The sequence below is a fragment of the Perognathus longimembris genome, chromosome 26 (assembly GCF_023159225.1).
Source record: "Perognathus longimembris pacificus isolate PPM17 chromosome 26, ASM2315922v1, whole genome shotgun sequence".
NCBI lineage: Eukaryota > Metazoa > Chordata > Mammalia > Rodentia > Heteromyidae > Perognathus > Perognathus longimembris.
The window spans coordinates 7,769,558-7,782,539 of NC_063186.1; positions in this window are offsets into that span (position 1 = coordinate 7,769,558).

Consider the following 12,982-nt stretch of genomic DNA (forward strand, 5'->3'; position numbering starts at 1 on the left):
AGAAGGCCGGTGGCCCCCACTCCAGGGCCCAGAGACCCCTATCGAGTGGACAGATGATAGCGATCTAGAGCAGTGTAGGTTGACTCGGTTTCCCCTCTTCTGTCTCTCAGAACTGGGCCCCCCCCATCACAGGAATGGAGGCTGGGGCTCCCCCCCCCCAGGGAAGTGGGTTCAAAGGGCGCTGCCCGGTTCTTGGCTTTAGGAGTGGCGCTTTGCGTGGAAAGGGGGTGTGTGTAGAGTCGGTGGGCGGGGGGGGGGTGAACAGGGCTCTTACAGCATTGGCAAAAGAGGGGGGTCCTGACTTTGGTGCCCAGCCTCCCTCCCCCCACCCCCCCGCCCCGGCAGGCAGAGACTGAGTCTTTGTTTCCTCCCCTGCCCTTCGTTCATGCTGGGGAAACCTACGAGTGCTGGGCCCTGGATAGGCCGGGTAAGTGCCTGGCAGTGCCAGCCGGCCCAAGAGCAGCCCCCCCCCCCGGGGGTGGGGGTGGGGGAGGAGCCAGCATTACCCACGATGCCTCCTATGTGATGTGAAGATGCCCCGAGGGGCAAAGCTCAGTGATGTCAGCTTGGGTGGCAGGATAATGGGGTGTGGGGGGGGGCCCTTCACCCATCCTCTGACAAGTGACTCACCCGACGTGCAACAGCAGGACTGACTAAGGCTAGACACCAAGAAGGACTTGGCTGTCACAAGTCGCCCAGTCAGAGGCGGGGATGGCCGCTGGGTGAGGGGGTCGGTGTGTCCAGTTCCCCCAAGCCTGGCCTCTCCCATCGGGCTGGGAGCACACTGGAGATCACCCCGTCCCCCCCCCCCCAGCTTGCTTCTCAGCCAAACCGGGCCCCAGGGGGGCGCAGGGGGGCTGAGGAGTGCCGGCCTCTCACTGAGTGTTGTCTGTGCCTGGCTACCTACTAGATAGAGTCCAGCAATGTTGGGGGGGGGGGGGAGGGTCTGGCCTGGGAGCCTGTGCCTCTGATCCAACACAAATAATGAGAATAATAATAATAATAATAGTAGTAGTAGTAGTAATACGGCCCTTGCTCCTAGCCAGCCTCTGCAGGATAAACTCAGTTCATCTCACAGCTATCTCTACGGGAGATGATCCAGAGCGGAGGCCGGGCAGAGAAGGCTATGGTCAGGAAGGGGAGGGGGTCCTGCTGGCTGACCTGGACCCCGATCTCACTCACCTGGGGCTCGATCTCCCTGACCTGAGCCTCGATCTCACTACCTGGGCCTCGATCTCCCTGACCTGGGCCTCGATCTCCCTGACCTGAGCCTCCATATCACTCACCTGAGCCTCGATCTCACCTGGGCCTCGATTTCCCTGACCTGGGCCTCGATTTCCCTGACCTGAGCCTCGATCTCCCTGACCTGAGCCTCCATATCACTCACCTGAGCCTGGATCTCACCTGGGCCTCGATCTCCCTGACCTGAGCCTCGATCTCCCTGACCTGAGCCTCGATCTCTCTGACCTGGGCCTCGATCTCACACCTGAGCCTCGATCTCCCTGACCTGGGCCTCGATCTCACACCTGAGCCTCGATCTCCCTGACCTGAGCCTCGATCTCCCTGACCTGAGCCTCGATCTCACTCACCTGAGCCTCGATCTCCCTGACCTGAGCCTCGATCTCACTCACCTGGGCCTCGATCTCCCTCACCTGGGCCTCGATCTCTCTGACCTGAGCCTCGATCTCCCTGACCTGGGCCTCGATCTCACTCACCTGAGCCTTGATCTCCCTGACCTGAGCCTCCATATCACTCACCTGGGCCTCGATCTCACTCACCTGAGCCTCGATCTCACTCACCTGGGCCTCGATCTCCCTGACCTGGCCCTCGATCTCACTCACCTGAGCCTTGATCTCACTCACCTGAGCCTCAATCTCCCTGACCTGGGCCTCGATCTCACTCACCTGAGCCTCGATCTCCCTGACCTGAGCCTCGATCTCCCTGACCTGGCCCTCGATCTCACTCACCTGAGCCTCGATCTCCCTGACCTGAGCCTCGATCTCCCTGACCTGGGCCTTGATCTCACTCACCTGAGCCTTGATCTCACTCACCTGGGCCTCGATCTCCCTGACCTGGGCCTCGATCTCACTCACCTGAGCCTTGATCTCACTCACCTGAGCCTCAATCTCCCTGACCTGGGCCTCGATCTCACTCACCTGAGCCTTGATCTCCCTGACCTGAGCCTCGATCTCCCTGACCTGGGCCTCGATCTGCCTCACCTGAGCCTCGATCTCCCTGACCTGAGCCTCGATCTCCCTGACCTGAGCCTCGATCTCCCTGACCTGGGCCTCGATCTCCCTCACCTGAGCCTCGATCTCCCTGACCTGGCCCTCGATCTCGCTGAACTTGGGTGGAAGGGCTAACAACGAACCTCTCTCAACCCCCACAAGCATGCAGCCTTTGTGTTCAGTGCTTCCCTTTTCTGGAACAAATGTCATCCAGCGCCGGTTCCCCCCGCTGGGCACTGGGTGGTCCACACCCAGTGGTCATCCTAGCTTACACTCAGCAGGGAGAAGATCTGAGGATCTCACTTCCCAGCCCAGCCGGGCAGGAAAGTCCCTGAGACGTCTAGCAAAAAAAAAAGCCCAAAGTGGAAGTGTGGCTCAAATGGTAGAGCACCAGCCTGGAGCTCAAAAGCCAATGGAGAGTATGAGGTCCTGAGTTCAAGCCTCAATAGTGGCACCGAGAAGAAAAAAAAAGTAGCCACCTCTGTCTGCTCCTCCCTCCTCTGGGGAGGCTTCCTTCGCTCTGTCTCCTCAGTGCTGCCTCCTCAGGGGTGGCTTTGGGGCACACACACCCCCCCCCCCCGAATCCTGTGTGCCCCTCGGGGCCTCTGCCCACCCCGATTGCTAGTCCACACTCGGCCACGTTCCAGCCGGAGAGAGATGGCTCTGGCCGATCCCCTTTAGAAGGAACGGCCGCCGCTAAGTGGAGGGGTCTGGAGGCCACGCTAATTGATTAATTAAACCCTTTCGGTTAATTAGCTGCCACCCTCCAGAGGGGTGGAGAAGAAAGAGAGACGGGGGGGGGGGGGGGGGGAATCTAGCACTGAGCCAAAAACCTCCTCTAGGCTAAGAGGAGAGTTTCGGTACCCCCCTGATCACGCCGAGCCTGATACTGGCTTCTGGGGGGGGGGGGGCAGATGAGAACCCAGGATGAGAGGCGTTCTGGGTTCGAGAGCCATTGTGGCTACTTGGGCAGGGAGAAGGGGCTTATGCCTGGACCCCGCCGTTTCCGGAGCACAGACACCCCAAAATCCCCAGGTCACAGGTAGCTCAGGTTCACCCCCCAAGTTTTTCAGCGGTATTCACAGGCGTCCTGCCGAGCTCAGCCCCCCAACACTGGGGCCCAGGGCCCTCATTCAGGATCCCACAGTGTGGTGATCCCAGCCTGGAGGAGCCCAAGGGGCCAGGGTGTGTGTGCATGCGTGTGTGTGTGTGTGTGTGTGTGTGTGTGTGTGTTGGGGGTTCAGAGAGGAACCCCTGTCCTCAGCCATACCCAGCTCTCTGAGAAGTACTGTCGCAGAACCCAGAACACCCCGGGCAGAACCTTGGCCCTGGGCCCCTCCAGCTCCCAGTGGGAAGAATGGCCCTTTCACTGCAAGCCTCTTCCGTGGGACAATGGCCAGGCTTCATCTTTGTCCGGGCCCCACCCGGCCTGCCCACCCCCACGGTGGGAGGCTCAGCCTGCTCAGCTGGCTGGCTTTGAACCCTGATCCTCACATCTCAGCCTCCTGGGGTAGCGAAGGTGACAAGGCGTGAGCCACCGGCTCTTCCTTTCTTCCCTCCCTTCGCAGGCCTGGAGTTCCAGCCTCCATTCCTGAGCCTCTGTCTGGGTGAGGTGGTCGGTCCTGGGGTGTTGAGTCTCTGGGGTGCCAGGCAAGGAGGGGGTGGGGCTGGGCTTGGGATGTGGGGGGCTCGATTAAGAAGTTGAGGGAAAAGGTGGGGCTCCCCTGTATCTGATTTCGGTGCCGGTCTGGGGCTTGAACTCCAGGCCTGAGCACCCCTAGCCCTTAGGTGATTCACGCAGAGCTGGCGCTCGACCACGTGAACCACGGCTCCCCTTCCGGCTTTTTTGGGTGGTGGCTTCATTGGAGTCTCTGGGACTTTCCTGCCCGGGCTGGCTTTGAACCGCGATCCTCCGATCTCAGCCTCCTGAGATGGGGTGGCCACCAGTGCTGGGCTCCTTGGTTGTCATCAATGTGTGGGAGGCTAGGCACTCCCCCCCCCCCAAACATGAACCTCGCTGAGGCTGAGATCCCATGGGAAAGCGGGGGGGGGGGGGGGCTCTTGAGGGCCCTGGGGGCGGGGAGCTGGCCTGCTGAGCTCATGGGAGTTGGGGTGTCAGCCCTCCCCCCGCACCCCCCCCTCCCCGACTCCCAGCCGGCCACGCAGGTCCTGGCTGGTGTCTCCCCATCGCCTGCCTCTGCCGCAGCCTTCGGATGTGCCTGGAATTCCAACACGGCCGCCCAGCGCCTGCCAGCACCGGCCCCTCCCCTCCCTCCCTCCCTCCCTCCCTCCCTCCCTCCCTTCCGCCCCTTCCCCTCCCCTCCCTCACCCAGCTTCACAGCCCCCCTCCCACTGGGTGGAGTAGGGGTGGGGGTGGGGGGGCCTGGAAAGGGGGGGGGCAGGTGTGGATGAAGGCCTTGATTGATCACTGTGTTTTTCTTTTGTCGGTCCTGGGGCTTGAACTCAGGGCCTGAGCTGCTTTGGCTCTACCACTGTGAGCCACGCAGCGCCACTTCTGGTTTCACTGGCGATGAGAGTCTCACAGACTTTCCTGCCCGGGCTGGCTTTGAACCAGGATCCTCAGATCCCAGCCTCTTGAGGAGCTAGGATGACCCGCGTGAGCTAGGAGAGAAGGCAGCGAATGGACTTCCTGCCCCGCCCTCCAGTGGCCTCTGTGATTTAACCTGGACACAGAGCGAACCCCAACTCCCATCTAGGGGTCTCCAGCCAAGGGCCGGCCCAGCCCAGCCCTTCCCTGGACCCGAGGGACGCGTGAACAGTCAGAGAGAGCGTGGAGCAAGGCCGCAATCACCCGAGATGGAGCCGTGGATCCTGGGGTACAGCCCCCCTGGTCCTCTACCACTTGAGCCGCCCCTCCACTCCCGCTTTTTTGGTGATTCATTGGCGATAAAGAGTCTCACGGACTTTCCTACCTGGGCTGGCTTTGAACCTCCATCCTCAGCCTCCTGGGTCGCTAGGATGACGGGCGTGAGCCACCAGCAACGGGGCTTGCGCCTCGCAATACGAACACGCAAAGACAACACGGGGCTGTCATGGCGTCTCCCCCAAGGGGGTTGTGCAAAGGCCTGTGGGGGATCCTGCTGCAAAGCCCCCTTCGGTGGACAGTTCCAGGTTAGCCAGGAACCCACCACCCAGGATGCTTCCGGCACAAAACCGCTGGCCAGAGGCCCACGGTGGGGGGGGGGGGGGGGACGGGGGGCGGGGAAGCAGCCTGGGGTGCGCTCAAGGCCCCCCCCCCCCCCGGGATTACCGGTGCTTGGAGAGGCTGGCGAGGGATTTAGCCCCTGCGGGCCTCCGTGTACAGCCGGGATTAGTGATCGTCCAAACCCCAGAGGGTCACCAGAATTAATTAAACCAGCAAGAGCCGTCGGGAAGCGGGGCCGGGCGGAGGAGGAGGCTATTGCTCCAGAGTTAGCCCCTCTAAAGTCCCTTTAGAAGACTCCGGGGATGGGCTGGGAAGGTGGCTCAGTGGTAGAGCGCTCGCCTAGCATGCAGGAAGCCCTGGGTTCGAGTCCTCAGCCCCACATCCACGGAAGAAGCCGGAAGTGGCGCTGTGACTCAAGTGCTACCCCTGTGGGTGCCCCCTGAGTGATCCCACATTATCTCCTCCAGACGGGTCCCCTCCCCCGCCGGCCACCTCTTATCTTAACAGCCCGGTGTCCTGCCGGGAACTGTCGCCCATGTGTCCTTGGGAGCTGGAGGTCCCGACAGGAATAGCTCTGCGAAGCCCAGACCCCAGGCCTTGGACCCAAGTGTGTCTGGGGGGGGGAGGGGAGGGGAGGGGAGGAACAGGGGTTCGGGGTCTAGGAAGACTGCCTGCCCACTGTCATCCGCCTTCCTGCTTACAGGGACCCCCCCCCAATCTACTCAAGGTGCTGAGATCTGAGGATAACAGCCACCCCCCCTCCCCCCCCTCAGGAAAGTTCTTGAGGCTCTTATCACCAATGAAAACCAGAAGTCTCCCTGTGGCTCAAGTGGTAGAGCGCTAGCCTTGAATCAAAGGAGCTCAGCGCCCTGCAGGCCCTGAGTTCAAGCCCCAGGACCGGTACATACGCATTACACACAACAACAACAACAAAACCCATGGCAGCGTCCACAGCGCAAAAGAAGACCACACCAGAAAGTGTCCACATTCTCTGCCTAGGGGCTGGGGACCCCCCCAGCACCACCCCCCCCGCCCCCCAACAACCTCCCATATGCCAGAGACGTCAGAAGCTTCTGCTTTGCTTTATCCATCTGTCTGTCGGGGGTGATTCACGAGCTCGGCTCCGCTTCCCTCTTCCCAGCTAATTATAGCTCCTTTCCCCTTGAGGAGGGAAAAAATCTCTTCTTAAAAAATTATATATATATATGTTTCGAAGCCGTTGTTAATTAATTTGGGGAGTGTCCTGTGTGCCATCCAAATGGGCTTTGAGGAGGGGCAGAGCCCAGAGAAGAAGGGGCAATTTGTGGGGTGCCGTGGGGACACTGAGCCCCGCCCCCACCTGGGTCCCCCAGCCAATGTCTGCCAGGGGTATGGACAGCCATCTGATCGTCATCTCTCTCTCTCTCTGGGGAAATGGAGGCTTGGGGGGTCAGCCAGGACCCGGCTCTCAGTGTGATCCTGGCAATCACCCCGACAACGCTGAGATGACCTCCCCCCGCCCCCCCCCCCAAGTCTTGTGAGCAAGGATACCACAATCACCTGGAAAGGTCATCCCAGAGACTCAGGAGGCTGAGGGGCTGAGGATCGCAGTTCAAAGCCAGCCTGGGAAAGGAAAAGCCGCCCAGGAGACTCTTCATCTCTAATGAACCAGCAAAAAGAAAGAAAAGAAAAAACCACAAGTGGAGCGGTGGCTCCAAGTGGTAGAGTTACCTGAGCTCAAAGACAGCACCCAGGCCCTGAGTTCAAATCCCAGACCTGGTACTGAGTTCAAATCCCAGGCCTGGTACACACACACTCACCCCACCCCCACCCCACAGCTCCCTCCCCCCACCCCCCGGGGGCAGCATGGGAAGTGTTGACAGCTTGCTAACCACAGGCAGACTGCCCTTGGCTCCCCCCAAGTTCTCCAGACACCTGACACGGGGGTTCTGCCGCCCTGCCCTGGGTCAGGGCTCGGTGCCCAGTGCCTGTGAGCCAGACAGACAGCTGTTGGGATTTCCGGTGCAGGGGCTAGGAAGGTTGGGGGGGGGGGGGAGATGGTGGGGGGGGAGGGGAAGAGCTGGCTTCTCAGCCACTTTTCTCGTCTGGAATCTCCTGGCCAAGTCTCTGCTCTTCTGGGGTCTGTGTCTGGTATGAAAGAAGGGGAGCAGGTGGCTCGGTGTGGCCACGCCCACGAGCCACGGGATTGGTGTCTGGAGGTGGCCCAGGCCTACCTGTGACTCAGTGGTCCAGTAGGCCAGCAGGGTCTGGTAGTGACCAGGACGTTTTGGTGGAAACACTGGTTTTAGGTCTGCCAAACACATCCGGGCATTTCCTTGTGGAGCGTGTGTGTGTGTGTGTGTGTGCGTGTGTGTGTGTGTGCACGCACGTGTGCCCATCCTAGGGCTTGAACTCACTGTCCCTGAGTTTCTTTTGCTAGCGCTCTACCACTTGAGCCACTGCCGGCTTCTTCTGTGTCTGCTGTGGAATCGAACCCAGGGCTTCATGCATGCTAGGCGAGCACTCTACCACTGAGCCACATGCCCAGTCCATCTTTTTTTTTTTTTTAATGCCAGTCCTGGGACTTTTTTTTTGGGGGGGTGGGTACAGGGGGGACAGGGGGGCACCTGCAAATCACTGAATTCCATCCTCCATGTCACCCTCCGCCATCTTTGGCTTCTCTTGCACCCTTGGGCCCCTTCCAGGCAGGCCAGGCTTGGGGGCCCCCAGCAACTCTGACAAGAGAAGCAGGAGGAAAGCTGGCCACCACCCCCCTTTTCCAGGCCCATTTTTAGCCCCCTTTCTTTCCCTTCCCCTCCCCCCCCCCCACAACACCACCACCACCCCGGGAACTCGGTGTCCTCCCAGGAAGGGTGCGTGGGTCTGGGTGGTATTAATAGCTCCGCTGGAGGAGGTGGCGAGAGGATTTTCACAGCCAAACTCCAGAGGCCCCGGGGCAGGCTGGGTGGGGTGAGGGCGGCCTTCTTGTCCCTGATTCTCTTAGTGGATAGGGAACCCCATCTTGGCTGAGCCCCCCCCCAACCTCCATCCCACCCCACCACCCCCTGCCCCTGTTGGGTTGTCTCTCTCGTGCTGCGATCCCTTCTGGGGAGTCTTGAGAGCTGGGTCTGGTGGGTGGGTCCCCCCCTGGCCCCCCCAGGCTGGTGTGTGTGACCCAGCCAGCACTGTGGGAGACAAGAACACAGGCGCCCTGTGATCAAGGCCCTGCCCACCGTGGCCTTGACCTCTCATGCCTGCCTGCCTGCCCGCAGCCCAGCCGCTCCACTGGGGCTGGGACCTTGACCTTGGCTCGCCCTCCCTCCACCCCCCACCCCCCCCTGCCACGCTGGGCTCAGCATGGAAACAGATCGGGAAAGTGGGGGGGCTGGTTGGCTCATCCTAGTGACTTGCCTCCAGAGGGCCTGTGTCTCAAGGGAGCAACAGACAAGCCTGGCACCCCCACATTCTGTACCCCCATCCGTCTCCTCCTCCACAGCTCACGACCTTCCCCGGGTGGCTAAGCCATTCGGTAATTGGCCTCATTACGCGGGCAGCCAGGACGGCCCAGGGGATGGGGTGGTAGGATGTTGGGCCCCCATGGGGCAAGCCAGACAGCCACCCGTTAATTACCTGAAAAATCAGACAATTAGGTCTCCTGCCACCCGCCTGCCCACACGCTGCTGTCCCCTAATTACCGAGCGAGCGGCTGCCGTGCAGTCTGGGAATGACCTGGATTTGGGGAGAGGACCAGCCCCCCCCCCCCCAGCCATCTCCCCAACCCTCCAGCTCTGCCTTGGCACAACCCGCGAGACAGAGACTTGGGGTAGAGTCTCCCCTCAACCTCTAGCCCCCTTTTTAGGCCCGAGGCCTGTATACACACACACACACACACACACACACTTCTTCCCCTAAAGGCTGCTTTGGAGGTGGGCAGGTGCTGATAAAGACCCCGAACAAAAGCTAGTGGTAGAGCGCTTGCCTAGCACGCATGAAGCCCTAGGTTCGATTCCTCAGCACCACATATATAGAAAAAGCCAGAAATGGCGCTGTGGCTCAAGTGGTAGAGTGCTAGCCTTGAGCAAAAGGAAGTTCAGGGGGCTGGGGATATGGCCTAGTGGCAAGAGTGCTTGCTTCGTATACATGAGGCCCTGGGTTCAATTCCCCAGCACCACATATACAGAAAATGGCCAGAAGTGGCGCTGTGGCTCAAGTGGCAGAGTGCTAGCCTTGAGCAAAAAGGAAGCCAGGGACAGTGCTCAGGCCCTGAGTTCAAGGCCCAGGACTGGCCAAAAAAAAAGTAGGTGCTGGTGGCTTATGCCTGTCATGATAGCTACTGGGGAGGCTGAGATCTGAGGATCAAGCAGAGTTCAAAACCAACTAGGGGGACAAAGTCTATGAGACTGTGACTAGTTGCCTGTATCTATGAGTGTGTGTGTGTGTGTGTGAGTGTGTGTGTATGTGTGTGTGTGTGTGTGGCTATGTATGCATGTGCCAGTACCAGGACTTGAACTCAGGACCTGGGCACTGTCCTCTCGATTATTTTGCTCAAGGCTAGCACTCTACCAGTCAAGCCACACGCCCACTTCTGGCTTTTTTTTTTTTTGCTAGGTAACTGGAGATAAGAGTCTCACCGATTTTTCTGCCCTGGCTGGCTTTGAACCACGATCCTCACATCTCAGCCTCCTGAGTAGCTCGGATGACAGGCGTGAGCCACGGGCACCTGGCTTTGCATGGATCCCTCTGTGGAGCCCACGAATGAGGCTATGCATATCCAAAATGGATCTTTGGAAGAATATAAAAAGGTCCTGGGAGCCTGGGCAAAGCACAGCCATGAGCCCTCCCCCTCCGCCCCCCCCCCCCCGTCCCTCTGTCCCCTCCGCTGAGCTAGGCCGGCTGACAATCACTGGGGTTAATTGTCCCGTGCTCCCTCGTGGCTCAGATCCCAGGTATTTCCGGCCTCACGCGTTATTTTACCACGTGGCCATTACTACAGGAATGAGCAGAGCCTCTGGGCTTTTGCCAACTCTTCCCTAGAAGTGTGAGACCTCTGTGACACACGCGCACACAATGTACACACACACTGGTATACACACGCATGCACAGTTGGGTGCAAAGGCAGCCGGACGGTCCAGGTAGGGTGTACGCATGCGCGTGTACACCTGTGTGTGTATATATTGTGTGTGCCACGGGGGCCCTGGGTTAGCTCTGAAATCCAGCCCGGAGCCCCCTCTTTAGCTGTTCCTCGTCCATTCCCCACCCCGAAGCTTGGGGGACTCTTCCAGGCCTGGCTCTGGGAGGACACAGGGCCAGCGTGGCCCGCGCCCCCGTGGCTCTTGGCTGGTAGCGACATCAAGGTACAGGCTGTTCCTGAAAGACTGTAACGTGAGCTCAGCGCTCATGGGGACCAGGGCTATACCTGGACTATGGCTGCCCCGAGATCCGATTCGGAATGAGCTCCCCCGCCTGGCATGTCAAGGCCACATTTTTATTTTTATTTTTGCCAGTCCTGGAGCTTGAACTCACGGCCTGGGTGCTGCCCCTGAGCTTCTTTTGTTCAAGGTGGGCGCTCTACCCACTTGAGCCACAGTGCCACTTCTGGCCGTTTTCTGTATATGTGGTGCTGGGGAATCGAACCCAGGGCCTCATGTATACGAGGCAAGTTCTCTTGCCACTAGGCCATATCCCCAGCCCCAGTCCCTATTCTTGTCCCAAGGTTTTGCGTCCTGCTTGGCTTAAGTCTTTGCAGGACGGCCATTACTTGGTCTGTAGAATTCAGTCACTGGGGGGGGGGGGGGGCTCTCAGCAGGTGGCAGACAGAGCAAGGAGGGGGGGAGCTTGACTGTCTCTCCTGGCACCCAGTTTTCAGATGTGTCAGTGGGGTTCGGTGGGGGCTGGAAGCCTAGGGGCTGGAAATGTGGCTTAGTGCTAGAGTGTTCACCCAGCATGCACGAAGCCCTGGGTTCGAGTCCTCAGCACCACAGACACAGAAGAAGCCAGAGGTGGCGCTGTGGCTCAAGTGGCAGAGTGCTAGCCTTGAGCAAAAAGAAGCCAGGGACAGCGCTCAGGCCCCGAGTTCAAGCCCCAGGACTGGCAAGAAAAAGAAAAAGGAAAGAAACAAAGCCTCAAGACCGGCCAAGGCCTCGTTATTCAAAGGACCCAGGGTGGGATGGGACAGGTCCCCCATTAGTGATGGAAGAGCAGAGATCTAGCCCCCCTACGCCCCCCCAGCCCTGCTCTAGAAGCATCTAGAATGCCCTAGAAATCTAAAAATAAATAGGAGGAAGAAAAAGGACCAAACTCCTTCCCACTCACGACGTTCCCTCCCCACCTGCCGGCCCCCACTTCCCCCCTTTCCTCCAGGGAACCCCCTCTCCCCGGCTGACGCCACTTTCCCTGGGGTGCCCCCACGGCCCCCCCTCCCTTCCTGGCCTCCCCCCCCCCACCAGGGCGGGCGGGAGCTCAGTCATTCCAGTTATTTTTAGCCCAGCTCCGTCCTCCAGGAGATTCAGGGAAGGGGAAGCGGGGGCCCCCCCCCGCCACCCGCACCTCCAGGAGCTGCTGGTGGAAAGCAATCGATGAACACCCCACGACGGGCAGGGCACCGTGCCAGGCTGCTAGTGGGCCGCGTGGGAGGAGAAGGGGGGAGCCGCTCCCCTCCTCCACCCCGGGCTGGCTGGTTGGTCTTGGGGTGCTGAGGGGAGGGATGAGTCCCTAGATCACCCTCCCTGCTCCTTCAACATCGCCCCAGCCCTGTGGGGCCCTGCTGCTGTCGTCAGGGTTATGGGGGCCTCCGCACCCCCCCCCCCAGAATCAAGATGGGCAGAGGAAGTGGGCGCTGGTGGGGGACGCCCCTCATTTCTGCCTGGTTGGTTCAGACTGAGCTGGACCCAGCGGCAGGAGGCCGGTCAGGGAACGAACCAGAGCCGTCAGGAGGCTGAGAGCTGAAGGATCACAGTTCAAAGCCAGCCTGGGGCAGGGAAGTCCGTGAGACTCTGACGGCCACGGAACCACCGGAAGCTAGAAGTGGAGCTGTGGCTCCAGACAGAGCACCCATGCCCTGAGTTCAAGTCCCAGGACCGGCAAAACGAAACAAAAACCAGACAGGGCAAGAAAGAGCTCCCCCAGGACCCGCAAGGGAATCCTTGAGCTTCACCTCAGTTTCCCTTCTTGACTTTCAAGTCCTTGTTCCAGGGCTCTGGGGGGAGGAAAGTGGGGGTAAAGGGGGGGGGGGGAAATCACAGCCTGTCTCCTAGGAAACACTGGGGCCTGGAAGATGATCTCCAGAAAGGGGGGGGGGGTCCCCCTCCCTGCCCCAAGCAGGCTCAAGGGGAGCCAGGCAGGAAAGGGTTAAAAGAGAAGGGGGGGGGAAGCAGAGAGGGGATTGGGGTTGCCAAGGCAACAGCAAGCCAGGGCCAGAGGAAGCTGCTGGGGGGGGGGGGGGCGGCGAGCGGGTGTGTGGGCCTCACCGCTGGTCTGGTCACAGGGCACTGACGTGATGACGTGGCGTGACGTGAGGCCAGGGGCTCCTGGCTCTTCCGTTTCCCTGTGACTGAGACCAGGGAAGGCGGAGGGAGGTTTTTGCCTCAGCCTTGAACTCAGGGGCTTTGGA